General features: G+C 44.5%; 1 protein-coding gene across 14 annotated transcripts in view; it reads left to right on the forward strand.

The window, feature by feature from the left end:
• nlgn3a (neuroligin 3a) overlaps window positions 1-24,503 on the forward strand; it is a 189,837-nt gene that overhangs the window by 110,362 nt on the left and 54,972 nt on the right. The window lies entirely within an intron of this gene.

Here is a 24,503-nt window from a genome sequence, read left to right on the forward strand (position 1 = left end):
CAGAAGCAGACCAGTTAGCAGAAAGAGACCATCCAGCAGAGGATACAGAATTGTTAGAAAGAACGAGTAAAAGTTGACATCACAGGAAACCCAGAACTACCTAAGAAAAGGGAGATGACCCAGAACAAAAAAGAGGTTTGTGCTCATGACCCAATACAGTAGCAGAGCAAAGTTAATTCAACTGTGCACTAGGAATATAGTCTTGCAGGTAACAACAGCAAAGAAATAAACAAATAGGAATAGGCCATTTTGTCCATCAAGCTTGTCCTGTCAATCTGTAAGGTCATGGCGATTGAATAACCTAGCTTCATGGGCGAGATTCTCTGACCTCATAACCATGTGTTTCCCGCCAGCGGGAGGTGGCGTGTTGTTTGCTGGCAGTGGGATTCTTTGGTCCTGCCACTATTAATGAGAATTCCCATTGACGTCACCCCATGCTGGCGGGAAACCTGCGGGCAGGGGTGCACTTCCGGCGGGACCGGAGAATCCCGCCAGCATGAACGGCTGGAGAATTCTGGCCAATATCCTTTAACACCTTTGGTTTACAAAAATCTATAAAACTCAGCTTTAAAATTAGATATTAATCCAGTATCAACATTTGCACAAGAGAGTTTCAACTTCTATTACTGTACACGTGTAAAAGTTAATTAGCAAGTAGTTTGATCATTGTATTCCTCAAAGACCTGGTTCACATTTTTAGGCTATGTCCCCCAAGTCCTAGAGACTCCCCAACCAGCAGAAATTATTTACTCTATCCATCCTATCTGTTCCCACTAAAATCTTGATTACTTCAATCAAATCCCCCCTTAACCTTCTCAGTTCCAGGGAGTACAACCCAAATTTGGTTAATCTCTCTTTATAATTAAACCTTTGGAGTCCATGGGTATTATTCAGGTGAATCTATACTGCACCTCCTCCAAGGCCAGCAGATAGAGGATTGACATTGTAATTTAGAACAAATGACTTTAAATTGGAGGAGAATGAGATACTTGAGATTAAGTAGTGGAGCAAAGTCATAATAACTGAGGCGTACAGCAGAACAATGCAGTCCTTATGACAGAGTCCTGGAAATCAGACTTGAGCATCCCCAGATACTTTTGCCAACTCTCAATTCCTGGAGGGTTGATCACCTAAGGTTTGGGTATGTTACTGCATGAACCTTATGAATGTTGGGTCCCTGGCACTTGAGCATCTCGGCTCAGCATGAGCCCGTAAAACATTTTGCTCATTGACAAGGGTGGACCAAGTATCAGATATTTACCAATGCCCTCATGAATGGCTTGTCAATGCTCCTGAAAGGTGCATTCTCAGATCCCCCAGTGCCCAAAGGTGGACAATTCTTTCTCATCTCAAACAAAAACAGAAAATGCTGGAAATACTGAACAGGTCATGCATCATCTAATGACAGGCTATCCCCAAAATAATTAGCATTTCCAATTCTCTGCAGATGCTGTCTGTATTGTTTGTATTGCCAGCTTTTTATTTTTATTTGAGATATCTGGAATTTTCAGGATTTGAGGATTTTTCTGTATAATTTGAATTGACTAAAAGAAACCTGGAAAGTTCTTGGTGGTAGACTCCCTGTTGTGCTAGATATAAGTGACTTCATCATCTTCTATGGGTCAATCCTCTCATGACTGAGGAGTCCAATGCACAATCAATATTGACATCCATAGAACATGATGGTCGGGAGAACCTCTACAGCTGTGCCATCTCTGATGTTGCAAGTTTGACATAGATTGTCCTCAAAATATGCTAAACCAAGTGCTTGCTTCCACATGGGCCGGTTGGCTGCAGTGCTTTTCCAAGCAAGGTGGTCTGCAATACAGGTGTTTATTAGGCTCTTTTTCAGGATGTCTTTTTATTGTTTGTACTGACCATCTGGACTATCACTCAGCTGATGAAGGAGCAGTGCTCCGAAAGCTCATGATTCCAAATAAACCTGTTGGACTTTAACCTGGTGTTGTGAGACTTCTTACTGTGCCCACCCCAGTTCAATGCCGGCACCTCCACATCTGGCGCTGAGCAGCAACGTGCCATGGCCCTATAATTAGTAACATTGTGTTCCGTCCAGCTACTTCTTCACACTTGTGACACCCAGACCATTCAAGCTATTTCCCTCTGGATCTCTCAGTATAGGCTGGTACTTGTGAGGGATGATGTGGAGATGCCGGCGTTGGACAGGGGTAAACACAGTAAGAGTTTTAACAACACCAGGTTAAAGTCCAACAGGTTTATTTGGTAGCAAATGCCATTAGTTTTCGGAGCGCTGCTCCTTCCTTGTGAGGGACACAGTGAAGGCAGCACATACTCTGAAATGTTAACAAAGTCAAGCGCACTGTGGCCAGCTTATCAATCCTGGAAAATCTGAAGACAAACGAGAGGTTAGAATGGAGTTCGCAATTTGCTTTAAAGAGTAGTGTAATGAAGGTCACTTGATGCAGCTGATTGATAATTAATGCAGGGTTAAATAGGAAAAGAATTATAAAGAAATGGGGAACTCCATGAATACATGCCCTTCCATTTCACCATCTCTGCTAAAGTGTCTTGCTTCCATTCCCCAGGGGTGACAATTCACCAGTTTGATGGCCTGCACTGGAATTTTGAAGATCCCTAACAAGTACTTCCATTTTAAATAGAATTTGCACTACACAGCAGCCATGGTACTTATCTGAACTGATCCACAAAAATACAACAGGATCAGGACAGCTAGAATTGGGAAAAACATCTGCCTATTCTAGAACGCAAAGTCAGCACCTCAGTGTGGAAGTGCCTCAGTGAAACTACAGAATTAGGCTGCCAAAAGGATCCTTAGGCAGAGAGTGTTGAAAGAGTTAAATAACTTTCACCAGTAAATTTATTGCTGTTATTTATCATTTTCATTTTCATCCTTACAGCAGTAAAAACATTATTGATCCTGAAATTTGTGACTTTCTGATTGACAACTTCTTTATTTATTGATAGGCTGTGAGCATTATTGAAATAGTTTAGAAACCACCAGGGCACAGTATTTCTGTACAGTCTCCAACTAAAATTATTACAATGTGATTTGTAATAATAGAAGTCTATAATGAAGCTATATTCACAGGAAGGTTTCATTGCCTCCCCTATGTCATTGTGTTCTAAGTCAGTCCCCTGAAAGTTGCTGAAATGCATCCCTTGTGGTAATAATTCTGAAATAGAATTGATCAGTCATTACCCAAAAGTGAAATGTGTCGAACTATATCACTAGCAGTGATCGTAATGGTATCACTAGCAATTCTCAGCTAAGCTTATAGGGTGAAGACATCACAATCCTGGTGGTTACCAGAAACTGAACCGGACCAGCCATATAAATACTGTGGCTACAAGTGCAAGTCAGAGGCTCGGAATCCTGTGGAGTGTAACTCACCTCCTGACTTCACAAAATCTGTCCAGCATCTACAAGGCACAAGTCAGGAGTGTGATGGAATACTCTCCACTTGCCTAATTTGAGTGCAGCTCCAACAACACTCAAGAGGCTTAATGCCATCCAGGACAAAGCAGCCTCTTGACTGTCACCCCTTCCACAAATATTCACTCCTTCCACCACTGACATATAGTGGCAGCAGTGTGTACCGTCTACAAGGTGCAATGCAGAAACATACAAAGGCTCCTTAGATTGAGCCTTTCAAATTCGCAACTGCTACCATCTAGAAGGACAAGGAGAGCAGATACATGGGAACACCACCATTCCCTGCCAAGCTACTCACAATCCTGACTGTCTCTAGGTCAGAATCCTGAAACTGCCTCCCTAGCAGCACTGTGGATGTATCTACACCACATGAACTGCAGTGGTTCAAGAAGTTTAAGATTCAGGCAACTGAAAGGCACAGAATGGTTAAAATTGGCATTCTCAAAAGGCCAGAAGTAGGATAGCATTGTTGAACTAGATGAGATTATAGAAATAGAGAAGATAAGGCCATGGAGAGATTTGAAAACAATAATGAGGAATGCAAAATTTAGATGTTGCTCAACTGCAAGCCAGCGTAGGTCAGCGGGCACAAAGGTGATGGGCAAATGGGACTTAATATGAGTTAGAACGGAGGCCACAGAGTTTTGGATGGCACTGGGTTTATCAAAGCATGTTTGTATTAAGTTTATCGAGGGCAGAGCGTGGGAAGCTGGCCTAGAGTGCATTAGAATAGTCAACTCTAAGGGTAACAAAAACACGGATCAGGATTTCAGCAGCAGATGAGCTGAGGAAAGAGCACTGTTACAGAAGTGGAAGCAGGTATGTGCTCGGACACTTAACTGGGGCCACATATGGCACCAGAGCTGCGAACTGGCTGGTTCCACCTTAGTCTGTAGCCAAGGAGAGGGATGCAGTCAATGGTTAGGGAATAGCATTTGTGGCACGAACTGAAAACAATGTACATGGTCTTCCCGATATTTAATTGGAGGAGATTTATGCTTATCCTTATTGACAAAGTTAAGCTGCGAGAAGCTAATTGAATGATAGACTGACAGTGAGTTTAGCTGAGTTTAGCTGAGAGATTTTGCAGAAGTGAGTTTAACGTAAGAGTGTGAATCTAATGCTAAGCAGTTAATCACAAGTCATAAAATGTCTTAGCAGAGAGGAGGCTTTACAGATTTAAAATAGGACAAAATCAAACCAAAACATCATGATGTGACCATCACTTCTGAAAGGCACACAGAGACCAGGCCAACGACACATGTCAGTGCTCGTGGGTCACCTGTACATTTTATCAAATCTAGTAATGAGCATTGAGCCAGATTTGGTTAGCTGCTTAACCATATGTGAACATTTATCTAATAATGTTCATATACCAAATTCATATTAAAGTAAAACACTGCTGATGCTGGAAATCTGAAATAAAAACAGAAAATGCTGGAAAAACTCAGCAGGTCTGGCAGCATCTGTGGAGGGAGAAACACACAGTTAGTGTTTTGTGTCCATAAGACTCTGGGACTCAAAACATTAACTGTTTTTCTGTCTCCACAGATGCCACCAGACCTGCTGAGTTTTTCAGCATTTTTTGTTTTTGTATATTATATAATAAATTCAACTTGGCGTTTGAAAGGGAGAAATGTGAAACTGTTAGTAAGGTTCAAGAGTTAGTTAAGGCTGACTTCAATGAGACAGTGAGGGTCTATAGTAAACTGGACAAGCTACGTATTGAATAAAATGACAAAGGATTAGTGGGATGTGCTCAGAAAATAACTTAATATAATACAGAGCCAGTTTATACCCATAAAGGGCAAGTGCACTATTTGTCAAAAAAAGCAGCCGCAGATGTCAAAAGAGGTAAGAGACAACATAAACTAATAGAAAAAGTGTACAGTAATGCAAAACAAACATAGATCCTTCCCAATGGGAAAGTTACAATGAATAGGAAAGGATGACAGCAGATACAGCTTCAAAAAGGGAGAAGGAAATGAAACTTGCCAGCCTGCAGAGGGGCCACGAGGTTGGGTGGGCAGGACCTGGGGGGAAGGGGTTGACCTCAGGACTCTCCCCAAGGATGGGGCTCTAGATGCTGCACTTGTCCATGTTACTCTGGGAAAGATGGTGTTCACTCTCAGGGTGGTGATTTCAGACACCATTCTGGGATAAGATATTCATTATTGTTTCTGTCCTTTAAAGTCTTTGAAGTTCTCTGGTCACTTTGACACCATTGGACACCTGGAAGCCTTCAAAATCATTGCAGAGGGTCACCCTCATGACTGTGTAGTGTGGTGGTGCGGTGACCTGTTCTTTCAGTGGTGGGGGGGAGGATATCCCTATGTGCTGAGGGGTTGGGGGAACTCCCCTTGCCACAGGGGTCCCCATGTCTGTTATGGGGGTGGGGGGCCTGTCTATCAGCATGGATATTGGAGTGCCCTTTGAAAATGGCACCCCAGTCTCTGTAAAGCTGGGTTGGCTGGCATGGTTCCCAGTATGCATAAAATGCATCATTCAGGTGGGTGAATCCCACCTGATAGGCGCTGCTAATGCCAACAGGAAACACTTCGGTGTTCCCGCTGGTGGGAGCACATAAAGTGTGAACGGGAAAATTGTGCCCAGTGTTCCAAGTGTAGTATGAAGGCCTGGCATCTAAAGGGTTAATGTGAGACTGAGTACTGTATCACCAATACAGTGATATAAGAAAACAAAAGACCACCACCAATGGGTGAATGTGGTGTTAGACAGTGCCATGTGTAGAAACAAGCATGGAGTCAGCTCCTGGTTTGACCTTTACTGCATTCATGTATATAGTCTAGTAGTTAATAACTACTGTTGAATTACTTAAAACTACATAAAACTCAATAAAACCTGCCAAACTATGTCCAAGACTTTACACCACCAAGTTTCTGCTGGCTCGAGAACCATTCCTTTAGATTGGAAAATTGCGTATATCAATCCATTCTTTAAAGAAGTTGAAGAAGGCATGTCAGGGAATTATAGAGCAGTGAGGATGACATCCATTGTAGGGAAATTATTAGAGTTATAATTAAGGATAGGGTGACTAAACTGGTTGAAAACTTTCAACTAATTAAATCCAGTAAGATTTGCATGGGGTCAGTCATGCCTGTCGAACCTGATTTGAATGTTTTGAAGAGCTGAGTGACTAAAATACACAAACAGGGGAATGTGTAGGAATATTATTTATATAGACTTTCCGAAAGAAGTCCATTATAAGAGACTGCTCGCTAAAATTGATGAATATGGAATTGAAGGCAAATTATTGATTTGGCAAATGAAAGATTAAGGAAAGATATTCTAATTACAGGCTGTGGCTGGAGGTGTCCTTAAGGATCTGTTTTGGGGCCTCAGCTATTCACTATTTATTAATGACATGGATGATGGGATAGAAAGCCACATATTCAGATTTGCTGAGGGCACAAAGATAACTGGCATTGGTAAGCAGTGTAGATAGAAACATAAAATTACAAAGGGATGTTGCTAGATTACGTGAATGGGCACTTCTGAGGGTACTTTCTAAATAGTGAGAAGCTAGAAACAGTAGGGTCCAGAGAGACCTGGGGGTCCCAGCAGATACATCATTAAAATGACATGAACATGTACAGGAACCAATCCGAAAGTCTAGCGGAGTGTGGAGTTTAAATCCAGAAGACGAGGATACAAGGGAGTAAAGTCATGCTTCAGCTTTACAAAGCCCTTTTGAACACAGTGAGTAATTCAAAGCCCTGAGAAAACAACTATTGACCTTGGCAGGAGTGCAAAATAGGATCACCAGAACGATACCTGGACTCAAAGGGCGCTATTTTACCATTTTGATTATAAGGGCCCGATTTTACCATCAAGTTGCGCACGTTTTCAGGCGCGAAAACTTGGTAAAGTTGGGCGTGAGGCAAGTAGCGCAATCCGCACCTGCCTCCGCACAGCTCCCCCTTTACCAAAGTCCAAAAATGGTGCGATCAGGATCGTGCCTGAAACGGGTGCGATAGCCATTTAAATGCATTTAAATTGACTTAATGGGCTGCACGCCCAACCTTACCGGCGCTTCCTCCTTCACCACCACGTTCACACATCCAGATTTGGTGCAAAACAGACATGCCCTACAAAGGTCCGATTCAGGCGCTCCAGCTAGTGAGGAGGTAAGTGCCGAGCATCCGACGGCTTTTTGCTTGAGATCAGTGGTGGGGAGGGGAAGGTGGGTCTTACGGATCTCTGCTTGAGATCGGTGGGGAGGAAGGGGGTTCCTCTGTCTGTGATCAGTGAGGGGAAGGGGGTCCGCTGCCACTCTGCCTGTGATCAGTGAGGGGGAAGGGGCCCGTATTCATTCTGGGTGGCGGAGGTGGTGGGATATAAGGGGATCAGTAATGTTGTGAGGGCCAGGGGGAGGCATTATCCGGCCGGGAGCGATGTGGCAGGGGAACAGCATTCTGTCATTTTTTATTCTGCACATGTGCAGTTGGAGGCTTCGATCAGAGCTGCAGGGTTTTGGGCAGGGCTTAATGCGAGTGCAGCACGACTCGGAATCGCTGATATTTTTTCAGGCAGAGTGCATATGGGGGCGCCTGAGAATGGGTCTAAAAGTCGGATCTGAAACACCCCCAGTTTCAAGTCCGCCCAGCACTTAAGGCTCTATTTTACCATTTTGATTCTAAGTGCTGAGAGCCGTCGAACCCACCCACCTCTCTCCCCCACCAATCTCAAGCAGAGAGCCATCCGATGCTCGGTACTTACCTCCTCACCAGCTGGAGCGCCCGAACTGGACTTTTGTAGAACATGTCTGTTTCACTCCAAATCTGGATGGGCGAATGCAATGTAAAGGGGGAAGTGCCGGTAAGGCTGGGTGTGCAACCCATTAAGTCAATTTAAATGCATGCAGATGCATTTAAATGGCCATCACGCCCGTTTCGTGTGCAGTCCCGATCGCAGCCATTTTCAGGCCCTGGTATAGGGGGAATCGGCGTGGATCGTGCTACTCACCTCATGCCCGACTTTACCAATTTTTCGCTCCCGAAAATGAGTGCAGCTTGATGGTAAAATTGGGCCCTTAGTGCTGGGCGGATTTGAAACTGGGAGTGTTCCAGATCTCACTTTTAGACCTGGTCTCCGGCGCCCCCACACGCACTCTGCCTGCAAAAATATTAGTGATTCCGAATCGCACTGCACAAGCCTGTGATGGGGCATAACTTGATGGTGAAATCGGGCCCAAAATGTTATGTTGTGAGGTTGGATTACACAAACTAATGTTGTTTGAAATTTGGGAGGTTAAGGAATGAATCCTGCAGCTCCGATTGGTGCCTCCAACTGCGCATGCGCAAAAATATAGAAAGAATGCTGCTCCCCTGTCACGTCACTTCCAGGCCGGCAAATGCCTCCACCTGGCCCCCCACAGACATTCCCCACCCCCACAACATTACTGACCCCATTATCCCCCCCAGCACCCAAACCGATCACGGGCAACTCCCCCTCTTCCCCCCACCGATCTCAGGCAGAGTGGCAGCGGACCCCCCATTTGCCCCCACCGATCTCGGGCAGAGTGGCAGCAGAGCCCCCCTTCCCCCCCACTGATCTCCTGCAGAGTGGCATCGGACCCCCTTTTCCCCCTATCGATCTCAGGCAGAATGGCAGCGGACCCCCCCTTCGCCAATCTCAGGCAGAGTGGCAGTGGACCCCCTTGCACCCCCACTGATCTCAGGCAGAGTGGCAGCGGACACCCCCCTCCCTCTCACTGATCTCAAGCAGAGAGCCACCGGATGCTCGGCACTTATCTCCTCACTAACTGGAGCGCCCGAATTGGACTTTTGTGGAGCATGTCTGTTTTGCGCTGATTCTGGATGGGTGAACGCAGTGGTAAAGGGGAAAGTGCCAGTAAAGTTGGGCGTGCAGCCCATTAAGTAAATTCAATTGCATGCAAATGCGTTTAAATGGCCATCGTGCCCGTTTTGGGTGTGGTCCCGATCGCAGCCATTTTCGGGCCTTGGTAAAGGAGGAACCGGCATGGATGTGGGTGCGCTACTCACCTCACGCCCGACTTTACCAAGTTTTCGCGCCTGAAAAGGGGCGTAATGTGATGGTGAAATCGGGCCCAAAATGTTATGTTATGAGGTTGGATTACACAAACTAACGTTGTTTGAAATTTGGGAGGTTAAGGAATGAATTGACGCAAGTATCAAGTTATTAAACGATGCAGTATAAAAGAGAGAAACTATTTCCACTGGTTGGCAAATCTAGGACCAGAGGGCAAGGTCTAAAAAATAGAGCCAGTCTTCTCAGGAGTGAAACTGGGGAACACTTCTACACACAAAAGATGGTATAAGTTCTAATGCTAAATGGTCTACTCCTGTTTCTACTTTCCTGTGTTCTTGTGACAGCAGCTTAAAACATGGGCAAGCAGTCCAAAGAAACATGCTGGGTGATGGTAAGCATCCAGGACCCTGTAGATAGCTGACCTAGCCAAGTCCAAATACAGCAGCACAAGGAAATCATTTGGCCTGTTGTATTGCCTACTGTTGTTTTTTTCATTCATTTGTGGGACATGGGCATCGCTGGCTGGCCAGCATTTATTGCCCATCCCTAATTGCCCGAGGGCAGTTGAGAGTCAACCACATTGCTGTGGATCTGGAGTCACATGTAGGCCAGACCAGATAAGGACAGCAGATTTCCTTCCCTAAAGGACATTAGTGAACCAGATGGGTTTTTCCGACAATCGACAATGGTTTCATGGTCGTCAGTAGATTCTTAATTCCAGATGTTTTTTCTTGAATTCAAATTCCACCATCTACCGTGGTGGGATTCAAAGCCGGGTCCCCAGAACATTAGCTGAGTTTCTGGATTAATAGTCGAGCAATAATACCATTAGGCCATTGCCTTCCCTTCAACATTGTTGTTGAATATTTATAGTTCTGATTCCATTGATTGGGAATAACATAATCTGAGCCCCCTGGTAGAATCATTGTGAGACCCAAACCAATTTCTATGGCTGGGCCTTATTTGAATCATGTTGGCAAGTTGTTATTACCGAACCAATGAAAAAATAGGAAATCCAGCAGGTCTTACAAAGAACAAAGAAAATTACAGCATAGGATGTTGCCTGGTATGGAGGGCTTTAGCTATGAGGAGAGGTTGGAGAAACTTGGTTTGTTCTCATTGGAACAATGGAGGTTGAAGTGCGACCTGATAGAAGTGTACAAGACTATGAGGGGCATTGGCCCATTGGCCTTCCAAGTCTGCACCTACCATGCTGCCCGACTGAACTAAAACCCCCTACCCTTCAGGGGACCATATCCCTTTATTCCTATCCTATTCATGTATTTGTCCAGACGCCCCTTAAAAGTCACTATCTATCTGCTTCCACAACCTCACCTGGCAGCAAGTTTCAGGCACCGACCATCCTCTCTGTAAAAAGAACTTGCCTTGTACATCTCCTTTAATTCTTGCCCCTCGCACCTTAAACTTTTGCCCCCTAGTAATTGACTCTTTCACCCTGGGAAAAAGCTTCTGACTATCCACTCTGTCCATGCCCCTCATAGTCTTGTACACTTCTATCAGGTCGCACTTCAACCTCCATTGTTCCAATGAGAACAAACCAAGTTTCTCCAACCTCTCCTCATATCTAAAGCCCTCCATACCAGGCAACATCCTGGCAAATCTTTTCTGTATCCTCTCCAAAGCCTCTATATCCTTCTGGTAATGTGGCGACCGGAGTTGTACACTATATTCCAAGTGCGGCCTAACTAAGGTTCTATAAAGCTGCAACATGACTTGCCAATTTTTTAAGTTAATGCCCTGGCTGATTAAGCCCTAGTCTCCTGTGCAATCAAAGAAGTGAAACCTTAAAGGGAGGGAAGCAACCTAGAGCAGAGGGAGGTATTGAAGGGACTATCGACAGGTAGGAAGATTGCTGGGGTGCCTGACTTTTGAAATAACAAAAAAAATTAATACTGCATCATACTGGAAATCAGAACATGCTGGAAATAATGCTGGCAGCATCTGTTGAGAGGGAAGCAAAGTTAATGCTTAGTTTTCTTTCATCAAAACTGGAAAAAGTTCAAAAGTATAATAGACTTTAAGCAAGTGCAGAGGCAGGGGAATAGGAGAGAGGAGAGAAGAACAAAGGGGAAGGACTGTGATCGCTGTGAAGGCAGGAAAGATTGAGGGCTGAACTTTACCTTTCAGATCATGAATACAGAAGGTTCAGAGGAGAGGTGAAAAAATACATTGGAGAGGCGAGGAGGGGTTATGAGAAAAGACTGGCGGACAACATAAAAGGGAATCTCAAAGTCTTTTACAGACATATAAATAGTAAAAGGAGGAATAGGGCAGATTAAGGACCTAAAAGGGAATTTACACATGTAGGCTGGGGGTATGGCTGAGGTATTAAATGAATAATTTGCATTAGTCTTTACCGAGAAGCTAGGTGCTACACAGGGGCTAGTGACAGACAAGGAAACTCTGTTCCTAGAAGGGTTCAGGACTGATAAGGAGAAAGCATTGAATAAGCTGTTGGTATTGACAGTTGACAAGACACTAGGCCCGGATAAGATGTATCCAAGGATATTGAAGCAAGTTAGAATGGAAATTGCGGGGGCACCGACAATAGTCTTCTCTAGGTTCAGGGGAGTTGCCAGAGGACTAGAAAATTGCAAATATTACACCCTTGTTCAAAAAAGGTTGCAAGGATAGTCCCAGCAATTACAGACCAGTCTGTTTAACATCAGTGGTGGGCAAGCTTCTAGAAACAAATGTTCAGGAGAGAATTTTAGTCACATGGAAAAATGTGGGTTAATTAGGGAGAGCCACCATGGATTTCTAAAGGTGAAATTATGTTTAACTAACTGACTGGAGTTTTTGGAGGAGGTAACAGAAAGGGTCAACGTGGGTAATGCTGTAATGTGCATGGACTTTCAGAAAGCATTTGATACCATGCATACAACAGACTTGTGAGAAAGATTATAGCTCATGGAATAAAAGGGACAGTAGCCATGTGGATATAAAATTGGCTGAATAATAGGATGTGGAGATGCCGGCGTTGGACTGAAGTAAACACAGTAAGAAGTCTCACAACACCAGGTTAAAGTCCAACAGGTTTATTTGGTAGCAAAAGCCACTAGCTTTTGGAGCGCTGCTCCTTCGTCAGGGGTAAGTGGGAGTTCTGTTCACAGGGCATATAAAGACACAAACTCAATTTACAAAATAATGGTTGGAATGCGAGTCTTTACAGGTAATCAAGTTTACCTGTAATCAAGACTTGATTACCTGTAAAGACTCGCATTCCAACCATTATTTTGTAAATTGAGTTTGTGTCTTTATATGCCCTGTTTGTGAACAGAACTCCCACTCACCTGACGAAGGAGCAATGCTCCAAAAGCTAGTGGCTTTTGCTACCAAATAAACCTGTTGGACTTTAACCTGGTGTTGTGAGACTTCTTACTGTGAATAATAGGAGGCAGAGAATAAAGGTCAATGGATGATTTTAGGTATGGAAGAAGACTTATAGTGGTGTTTTCTTGATATATATTAATGATCTAGATCGTGGTGTGCAGGGGACAGTTTTAAAGTTGGCAGATGACACAATATTTGGAAGAATTGTAACTTGTGAAGACAGTGTAGAATTTCAAAAAGACATAGACAAGTTGGTGGGGTGGGTAGATAGGTGGCAGATGAAGTTCAATGTGGGGAGGTGTGAGACTATGCATTTTGGTTGGAAGAACATGGCGAGACAATACAAAATAAAGGGTAAAATTCTTATTGGGTGCAGGAGCAAAGGGATTTGGATGTATAAAGCATATAATAAAGCATATATTATCTTGGACTTTATTAGTAGGGATATAGAATTCAAGAGCAATTAGATTATGCTGAACTTATACAAGACAATAGTTAGACCTCAGCTGAAATATTGCATACTGTTCTGGGTACCACACCAGAGGAAGGATGTGGACCCATTAGAGAGAGTGCAAAAGAGGTTTACAAGAATGATTCCAAGAAGAGAAGGTTCAGCTATGAGGATAGATTGGAGAAGTTGAGATAAGGCTAAAAGGAGATAGAAATGTTCAAAATCATGAGGGGGCTAGACAGAATAAATAGGGAGAAACTGTTCCCACTTGTAAAAGGATCAAGAATGAGAAGGTACAGATTTAAAGTGATTTGCAAAAGAAGCAAATGTGATGTGTAAAAAAAAACTCATTTACACATCGAGTGGTTTGGGCCTGGAATGCACTGTATGAAAATGTGGTGATGGCAGATTCAAGTGAGGCATTCAAGAAGGCGTTAGATGATAACTTGAATAGAAACAATATGTAGGGGTCGAGGGGAAAGGCTGGGGAATGGCAATAAGCCATATGCTCGTTTGGAGAGCTGGTGCAGACACAATGGGCCAAATGACCTCCTTCTGCTCCCTAACAATTCTGTGATTCTATGAGGTGGGTGTTTGTGTGGGCAGCAGGTTCAAAGATCTGAAACTGCCTGCATATTAGCTGCCAGCGATACTCTGCCAACTTCCACATTTAACTAAGTGGCGTTTTAACTCCAAATTCTGTCTTTAACTGAGTACGCGGGTTTCCGGGGCTTCTTGGAACTTGCCAGTTGGAACAAGACGAGACGACATCAGTGATTGATGAAGCTGAGCAACTGACAGGCAAGAGAGCTTTTAAATATTGAGATATGACAGCTGCTTCATTGCGTAAGTGAAAGGCTTTTGCTCACAGTGCTTGTTACCTGACTTTGCTTTCACTATTTGACCATGATTTTCAATGCTTTGGAGGTCATTTCAGCTACTCGGGAGTTTTGTTTCGAACTTTCATTAAAGTTTAGAGTTTATTTACTGGTGTCACATGTAGGCTTCCGTTAACACTGCAATGAAGTTACTGTGAAAATCTGTACTTCCCTGCTGTCAGACGTCACAGCAGCATGGGGAGCCGCTATGAAACCCCACTTTGGACTTCAGATGAGGAACATGGGGAACAGCAGCAGCCGGGGCAGCAGCAGTAGGAGAAGCACCGACCACCTGCTCAACCACCTGCCATTCCACAAGACTGGTGGGACAAGCATAGAGTTCTGGAATGACTGGGCACCTGTGACTCAGGAGGCTTAGACTTTTCTGTCAGGTGATTGCTGACATTTGCAGCCTTCTGGAAGAAGACATCCTGCCATGTGGTCACCACAACATTTAATTTATTTGCCTTTAGCTCCTTTGAGCAATCGGCAGGAGATGCGTTTAGAATCTCACAAACTGCTGTTCACAAATGTACCTCCCAGGTGATGAATGTTATGTTTTCCAGAGCTGGCCCTGAGGTATATTTGCCACTGAAGAGGTTGGTCAGAATGAGAGGACCCTCAGACTTTCTATACTGGCTGCATTCCCAGAGCTACAGGGAGTCATAGAATGCACACATGTGGCAATCAAGGTTCCCTAAGATTACTCAACAGTACTTTTCTAAAGTTCTTTCATGGGATGTGAGCATCACTGGCAAGGCCAGCATTTGTTGTTCTTCCCTAATTGCCCTGGGGAAGGTGGTGGTGAACCGCCACCTTGAATTGCTGCAGTCCAGCTGTGTCGGTAAATCTACAGTGCTGTCATAAAGTGACTTCCAGGATTTTAGCCCAGTGACAATTTAGTTCCTAGCCAGGATGGTGTACAACTTGGAGGGGAACTTCCAGGTTGCATCTGCTGCTCTTGTTTTTCTTGCAAAGGCTGAGGGTTTGCCTGTTGAAAGAGCTTTGGTAAGGTGCTACAGTGCAGCTTGTATGTAATATGCATCTGTAGAGGGAGTGAATGTTTGTGGATGGGGTTCCAATCTAGCGAGCTGGTTTGTCCTGGTGGTGCTGTTGGAGCTGCACTCATCCAGGCAAGTGGAATGTATTCCATTACATTCCTGACTTGTGTCTTGTAGATGGTGGTCAGGTTTGGGAAGTCAGGAGGTAAGTTGCACTCCACAGAATTCCCAGCCTCTGATCTGATCTTGTAGCTACTATATTTATGAGTAGTCCAGTTAAGTTTCTGGCCAATGGTAAGCTTCCAGGATGCTGATGGTGAAGGATTCAGCAATGGTATTGCAGTTGATTGTCAGGGCAGATAGTAAATTTCTTTTGTTGGATATAGTCATTGCCTGGCAATTGAACTGCACAAATGTTTATCAGCCCAAGCCTGAATGTTGTTCAGGCCTTACTGCATATGGATACAACTACATCAGTATCTGAGGAGTCAAAAATGACACCAAACACTGTGCAATTATCAGTGACCACCTACACTTCTAACCTTAAGATGGCAGAATGGTCATTAATGAAGCAGTGAAAATGATCAGGTCTTTAACACGATCCTGAGCAACTCTTGTTGCAATGACCTGGGACTCAGCATTTCAGCCTTCAACAACCACAACTATTATCCTTTGTGTTGGATATGACTTCAACTAGTGGAGAGTTTTCCTCCTGATTCCCATTGACTTCAATTTTGCTCAGGCTGATTGATGCCACACTCAGTCAAACGCTGCCTGGCTATCAAAGGTAGTTATTCTCACCTTACCTCTTGCGTTCAGTTCTTTTGTTCATGTTTAGACCAAGGATTAATGAGATAAGAAGCTGAAGAGCTCTGATGGAACCTAAACTGAGCATTGGTGAGCAGGTTATTGGTAAGTGCCGCTTGATAGCACTATCAATGACTCCTTTTATCACTTTGTTGAGAGAAGGCTAATGATGCATTAATTGGCTGAATTAGATTTGTCCTTCATTTTGTGTGCAGGGTATATCTGGAAAGTTTTCCATATTGTCACATAGATGCCAATATTGTAGCCATACTGGAACAGCTTGGCTAGAAGTGTGCCAAGTTCTGGAGCACAAGTCTTCAGTACTGTTGCTGAAATGTTGCCAGGGTAGGTAGCCTTTGCAGTATCCATTAGCTTCAGAGATTTTTTTAATTTCATGGCAGCTGTGATGTTTGGACTGGAGAAAGCCACGATTGATCATCCACTTGGCACCATTGGCTGAAATTGGTTGCAAATATTCATCCTTGTCTTCTGCACTGATATGCAAGACTCCCCCATCGTTAAGGATTGGGATATTTGTGGAGTCCCCTGTTTCAGTTGCTTGTTTAATTGTCCCCTACTATTGAAGACTGGATGTGGCAGGACTGCAGAGCTTTGATCTAATTCATTGGTTGTGGGTTGGTTAGTTCTAGTCTACATTACTTCCATTGTTTGATATACATGCAGTCCTGTGCTGAAGTTTCACCAGATTGGCACCAAATATTTTGTTATGCCTGCTGTTGCTCCTTGTGTGCCCTCCTGTACTCTGCATTGAACCAGAGTTAGTCCCCTGGCTTGATGCTAATGCTGGTGTGAATGATATGCCAAGTGTGTGGTTGGATACAATTCTAGTGCTGCTGATGGCCCACAGAGGTATGATTGCCCATTGAGCTGCTACATCTAATCTGAACCCCATTTAACAGGGTAGTAGTACCGCACAACCTGATGCGCATTGTCCTCAGTGTGAAGACAAGACTTCATCTCCTTAAGGATTACATATGCTCCCTCCTAACAGTATTGTTATGGTTCGATCCATCTACGTCAGATAGATTGCTGAAGATGATGTCATGGAGATACTGATCAGCCAAAACGGATTTCACTGGTATGAAACCACCATAAGATCATCAGGCATGTCTGTGCCAGATACCGACGGAACAGCCGTGATGCCTTCAGCGTGTAACAGTGAAGTTCCCCACAGATATTCCCACCAACAGTCACCAGATGGCCTCTTGAGTTAAAGGGCTATTCACTAAATATGTGGCTCATGATACCTGTGAGGAGCCATATCAACAAAACCCATGAAAGATTCAAGCAAAGCCACATGAGCACCAAGATTGTGAATAGCAAGCAATCAGGCTGCTTTCGATCCACTTCAAGTTCTTGGCCAGATCTGGAGTCACCTGTATGTATGTAATAGCAAGGGTGTCCAGTCTGATGGTGATGTGCTGTCTCTTGTACAATATTGTGCGGTCGTGAGGACTGGAGCTGTAGGAGGCGGAAGGTGATGAATAATTTGTATCTTTATAACTGGAGGAGCCTGACATGGCAAGGTGCGGAATCATCCCTTACCTCCAGCATTGAGTTTGTGACAGGCAGGAATGGCCAATATGGCGGAAGCTGGAAAATTGGTTTCCCGACATTGGGAAATAACTTTGGAAACTTGCAGTCCCAACCGTCATGGCAGGTTCCCATTCCTGTCAGAGGCTGTCAGGAAATTGTTTTACATCTCATTGTCAGGATTCAAATGAACACCCGACCAGAATTGCCCACTCCCATCCAATCAGCCATCTCACCAGCGGGATTTCACACTGGTCCAGCACATGTATGTTCCAATATGTAGTACTGTGCTGTGGTATGCACATGTCGGGACTTACTTGGATGGAGGCCTGGAACAGCTTGTGGTTCCTAGAACAGATGGTGAAGACTCACAATGACTGACTCTGGAGCAGATGGTGAAGTCTCGCAATGGTGGACCCCAGAGCAGATAGAGTCTCGCGATAATTAATTATTTAGTAAAATGTAGACCACCAGATGGGCGGAACTTTGAGCAAGTGGACCATTGAAAAGTTGGAGCATTGAACAGCAGGTAATGATGAGGATGGAGGGAAGAAGACAGACAGGAGAAACACAAAGAGTTGTGGGGAACGATACTAAAGTCTTGTGGGGTCTTGGACAGCTATGGTAGGGGAATGGCATGGGAACATGAGAACGAGCATGGGGGTAGAAGGGGACTGTGGAAAGGGAGGGGGTGTAAGGGTGGAGAAGGGGACTGTGAGTGAGGGGAGGGTAGAGAAGGGAACAGTGAATGAGGGGAGGATGGAGAAGGGGACTGTGAGTGAGGTTGAAGGTGAAGAAGGTGACTGTGAGTGAGGGGAGGATGGAGAAGGGGACTGTGAGTGAGGTTGAAGGTGAAGAAGGTGACTGTGAGTGAGGGGAGGATGGAGAAGGGGACTGTGAGTGAGGGAGGATGGAGAAGGGAACTGAGTGAGGGGATGATGGAAAAGGGGACTGTGAGTGAGGGGAGTATGGAGAAGGGGACCGTGAGCGAGGGAGGATGGAAAAGGGGACTGTGAGTGAGGGAGGGATGGAGAAGGGGACCGTGAGCGAGGGAGAATGGAGAAGGGAACTGTGAGAGAGGGAGGATGGAGAAAGGGACTGTGAGTGAGGTTGAAGGTGAAGAAGGTGACTGTGAGTGAGGGGAGGATGGAGAAGAGGACTGTGAGTGAGGGGAGGATGGAGAAGAGGACTGTGAGTGAGGGAGGGATGGAGAAGGGAACCGTGAGTGAGGGAGGCTGGAGCAGGGGACTGAGTGAGAGGATGATGGAAAAGGGGACTGTGAGTGAGAGGAGTATGGAGAAGGGGACCGTGAGCGAGGGAGGATGGAGAAGGGACTGTGAGAGAGGGAGGATGGAGAAGAGGACTGTGAGTGAGGGAGGATGGAAAAGGGGACTGTGAGTGAGGGAGGGATGGAGAAGGGGACCGTGAGCGAGGGAGGATGGAGAAGGGAACTGTGAGAGAGGGAGGATGGAGAAGGGACTGTGAGTGAGGGAGGATGGAGAAGGGACTGTGAGTGAGGGAGGATGGAGAAGGGGACTGTGAGTGAGGGAGGATGGAGAAGGGGACTGTGAGAGAGGGAGGATGGAGAAGGGAACTGTGAGAGAGGGAGGATGGAGAAGGGACTGTGAGTGAGGAAGGGATGGAGAAAGGGACTGTGAATGAGGAAGGGGTGGAGAAGGGGACTGTGAGTGAGGAGAGGATGAAGAAGGCGATTGTGAGTGAGGGGATGATGGTGAAGGGGACTGTGAGTGAGGAAGGGACGGAGAAGGGGACTGTGAGTGAGGAGAGGATGAAGAAGGCGATTGTGAGTGAGGGGATGATGGTGAAGGGGACTGTGAGTGAGGAAGGGACGGAGAAGGGGACTGTGAATGAGGGAGTGATGGAGAAGGGGACTGTGAGAGAGGTTGCAGGTAGTCCACCATGTGACAATGTCATGATGGGTCCATAGAACTGTGCAGATTTCAGATGATCTGCTAGTGCTTCCTCGGAGTGAGTGACTACCTCTGAAAGGTTTTCCTTCTTTTTGGTCTTAGCTCCTGAGTGAAGCTTGTCTGTGGGAAATGAAAGACATGAATTAAAACTAACAAGGTAGAGAGGGCCTTCAGTCATCATTATACAGATCGTCATATTTCAGTGCATGTTGACAACAGATCGGAACGAGTGAGTGTTGTCTGCCATATGGCTGTGTTATCTTTAATTCTGTCATCATGTATGTACTGAGAGACTCCCATTTCTCCATCACTACTGATCTGGCAATTCAAAAGCTGGCTTATCTCCATTGTCCCCTCCTCTGACTCAGCGTTGTTGGTCTGAGGAGTGACATGCAGTAGAAGGCTAGGGAAGGCAGAGTGAGGTTGAATATGTGATGTCACTCATCTATCCTCCCTTGATCAGGTCATTGAATCTCTCTGGCCACTATCTCCAGAACTAAGCACCATAATCCTGCCATTGACCTCCCCGGCAAAGTCCAGTCATGTCTGCGTGTTCTCTATGACAGGTTTCTTTCTCCTATCCATGGGAAAAAAATTTTTTTTAATTCATTCGTGGGACTTGGGCGTCGCTGGCTGGCCAGCATTTATTGCCATCCCTAGTTGCCCTTGTTCAGAGGGCAGTGGAGAGTCAGCCACATTGCTGCGGCTCTGGATTCACATGTAGGCCAGACCAGGTCAGGACAGCAGATTTCCTTCCCTGAAAGACATTAGTGAACCTACGGAACTTCATAGTCTGCAACATGATGTTCAGGGATGTATCTGAGAACGATGGTGCGGCCTTGGCATGTCGACCTTCCATCTATCAAGTTGCTGGCTCTGTTTTGACATTCTGACACTCATCTCCTTTAAATAGTGGAGCTGAAATAGACTGCTCTGATTGGTCACCACACCACCCACTCAAATTGGTTGGAATCCCAGAAGTCAAGTGGTTAGCACTGCTGCCTCACAGCGCCAGGGACCCGGGTGCGATTCCCGGCTTGGGTCACTGTCCGTGTGGAGTTTGCACATTCTCCCTGTATCTGCGTGGGTTTCCTCCCACAGTCCAAAGGTGGATTGGCCATGCTAAATTGCCCCTGAGTGTCAGGGGGCCAGCTAGGGTAAATGTATGGGGTTATGGGCATAGGGCCTAGGTGGAATTGTGGTCATGCAGACTCGATGGGCTGAATGGCCTCCTTCTGCATTGTAGGATCCTACGAAATACCATGATTAGGTCAAAAAGGCACTGAAAAGCCTGCTGCTCAAACTTCTGGGTTCCTGACGCACTAACAGCTTCTCCTGTTGCGAGCCAGTTGGAAATGTGAAATGCATCCCTAAATAACAAAAGAGATGATGGTGCAAGGCAAACTGGGGAGATAATGGGACAAGAAACAAAGGGTGTCTCTGGAGGAGGTATGAATGGGAATAGCAGAATTATCACCAACTGCTGTTGTAAAGGATTTACTTTTTCTGAAAAGCTTGCAGCAGTTCCCTTAAGTGTTTTGTACTATAGAGGAAAGCAAAAATGAAAAACTGCCAATGCTGTCAATCTAAAATAAAACTGAGAATGCTAAAATCTTATTAAAATACATGTTTCACTCACCCTTCAGTCCAGTGAAGGGTTGCACCCAAACATTATAACCTGTCTTTTTCCATTCAAGATGTTGACTAACCTGTTTGTTTTGAGGATTTACGAATAATGTTTAATCAAAATGTGGAAGCATTTGGCCTGTGTGAGGCCAACATTGATGAGACACATTGAGCACTGACTATTTCTGGAGAGTGTTGAACCAACAAGTCAGAACAAATTGATGTTGTTCTGACCACATCAGGTTGGACCAATTCTAGAATATAGTGCATAGTTTGGGTTACCCAACCTCAAACAAAAACATAGATGCTTCAGTAAGGGTTCAGGTAAAAGTGGGCAGAATAATTCAGAACGATTAGAGATCTGAATTATGAAGAAAGTCTCAAGCTGGGAAAAGACGATTGAGGCAAGACTCAAATGAATCTTAAAAATAATGAAAGCATTAATGAAGTTTAAATAAAACAATAACAAATTTGACAATGAGTGTAAGGCTGGAAGGCTCAAGTAGAAAATTCACAAGACTGCGACATGATTTGTAATAAGACCACACAGGGCACATGTGCCTTCCACACAGGGCAGTGCCTAAATGGAACAAACTCCCTGAGCGGGTTGTTGGTGAAGGGTTTATTTTTACATGTATGAAGGACCTGGGTTAATCTCTCCTGAGAAGGGTGATTGTGGGTTACAGGCATATGGGCGGCACCGTGGCACAGTGGTTAGCACTGCTGCCTCACAGCACCAGGGACCTTGCTTGGATCACTGTCTGCATGTTCTCCCCATGTCTGCATGGGTGTCCTCCAGGTGCTCTGGTTTTCTCCACAGTCCGAAAGACAAGCTGGTTAGGTACCTTGGCCATTCTAATTTCTCCCTCAGTGTACCCGAACAGGTGCCGAAATGAGGCAACAAGTGGATTTTCATGGTAACTTCATTGCAGTGTTAATATAAGCCTACCTGTGACGCTAATAAATAAACTTTAAAAATATTAAAACTGCTGGATTCCTTTTCAGGGACTCAAGTTTCTGAATATTAATTCTATTCACATTTAAGTTTATTTCATAACCAGAAGTTCTAGTAGAATTAAATGTTCCCTTGATTTTGAGGTAGTCTTCAAATCCATGGTGGCATTTCTGAGAGTTTGTGACCAAGTGTTGCTACAGCCATACCAACCCAAGTGTGCCTGATCTGGTATTACATATGATATATAGGAAGTGGATTGAGTCTGATTAGCACCTAGAATGGCAACAGCACAAAAGTATCTCTGAGCCTTTTCGCTAAGATCAAGCTTCAGATCAAGCCCAAGATGGGGTGCAATGTCTTATCTTGTCAATTTGGATCTTGTTTGCCTCCCTTGTGGGGACCATGAATTGGATTCAATTGGAATTTGAATTTGGTTTTTGGCGCAAGCATAGACTGAATTTGGGTTTGCCTGGTCCATTCTGAGCTTTGGCTTGGTAACTTTAAGAATGGAGTAAAAAATTTTTAAAAAGAGAAAAAAAAATCAAACTCTGTAGGCTATGCTTTAAATTAAAATATGATCACTGATTCTACACCACAATGGGTAGAAATACGTCTGGCACACATTCTAGCTCACATCTTATTGTGGAAAGGTTATGTCAGTAAGAAGGGTGCTTACCAGCAAGGCTCTGTCTGAATGTGATGGGACCAATAAGAGACTGGACTAGACTGAAATTCGAGCTATCACATTCCTTGAACTGTGACCACATTTGTGCAGTTACATCAGAATTGATTTCCCATTTTTCTAGCAGATGACTATGCATGCTGTGTTGGGAAGTGGGCAAGGAAAGCCACTCCTTTGTGCTATCATTCACTTACACATTCTCACAGTGACATTCTGGCACCAATGTCTAGCCAGCTGGCAGGAAATTGTGGGGTGGGGGGATTAATTGTATGCTAATGCTTCACTTGATAAGGTCAGAGGACAGTTGGACATTTGCATAACACCCCCTGGTAAAAGGCTGTCTCTTATGGCACAGTAATTGCAGCTGCCAAAATCCAGAACTTTCCATGAATTAATATTGCATATCAGTCTGTTATTTAAAGTTTTACTCAAGCTAATGTCTTTCTCATTTTTCACAACCATGTGTCCATAACTGAGCAAACAGGGGCTTGGTTACGGGCTACTCGTTGATGTTGTTTTAACCTTCAAAGTAGCCAGGTACAATTCATATCAATCTCCAGAGTCTAAATTGACAGAAGTTGTCACTGAGCTTTAATTTCTGTTATGGAGTGTTCAGTACTCTTTGCAATTCCTTACATATAGAGGTAGCCCATTCCCGCAAGCAGCAACACTTGGAAAACATTCAGGCTTGGGCTGATAAATGACAAAACATTCACTCCATACATGTGCCCAGCCATGATCATCTCTAACACGAAAGAATTCAACTGTCTCCCCTTGACATTTAACAGCATTACCATCACTAAAGTTTGACACCATCCATGACATCTGTCCATATCAGAGACAATGGATAGTGCCCAGGCTCTATGTCATTTCTGTATTGTATATTGTTGTGGGGGAATTAAAGAAATGGTTACCTGGCACAGAAAATAGTTGCCTGGCACACAAAATGGTTACCTGGGAAGGGACATTAAACAGGCACTGGCTTTTAGCACAGACAGTTACTTAAAGTTAAAACATGCAGGAACTGAAATGCTACAGGAAGCTAGTCGGAGCCGAGGCACTTTAAGATCAGGGCAGACCCAGAACAATAAGTCTGATAATAAGGTCAGCCACAGATGGGGACATAAATACATAAATGTAACAAAATCAGCCACTGAATGACTGAAAACCAGTCATTGATAGAGGAAACGTATCCATTCTATAAACAATGATATGTTAACTGTCCATGTCTGTACCTGTCTGCTTGCAACGATGTGTTAACTACCGATGTCCGTAATCTGTCTACTCAACTTATAACGATGTGTTAAATGGCTAATGTCCGTACTGCCTATTGTCTAAAAGATATAAAAATGATCAACTGCCATTGTGTAATTGAGAAGGTAGCTGCCAAGTACTGCGGAGTACCAGTGCTTTCTCCCGAAGCTTTGTGTCCGAAATAAAACTGTATTGTTGAAACCTCCAAGTCTGACTCCGGTGGTAAATTTCCCATAACAATTGGCGTAGTCGGCAAGGATCTCATTGCTGGTAAGTTTCGATCGATTGGCCACGATCGGAAAGCCGGGATAGAGATCACTGAATCTGTGGGAGTCAGACAAGCTCAAGAATACAGTTTAAAAGGGGTTAAAATTAAGGGGTATTTGTAGTAATAAGTATTGATTGTATATGGTATAGTGATAAGTACTAACTGCAGATAGTGATAAGTAACTGTTACTTGTGCTGACTGACTAGAGGACAAGGAAGTGCCTGTCTCAAATGCGCAGCCTTAGACCAGTTGTTAAGAGTGGAAAATCCCCCACGT

This window comes from Mustelus asterias, chromosome 4 (genome assembly GCF_964213995.1).
Source record: "Mustelus asterias chromosome 4, sMusAst1.hap1.1, whole genome shotgun sequence".
Taxonomy (NCBI): Eukaryota; Metazoa; Chordata; class Chondrichthyes; order Carcharhiniformes; family Triakidae; genus Mustelus; species Mustelus asterias.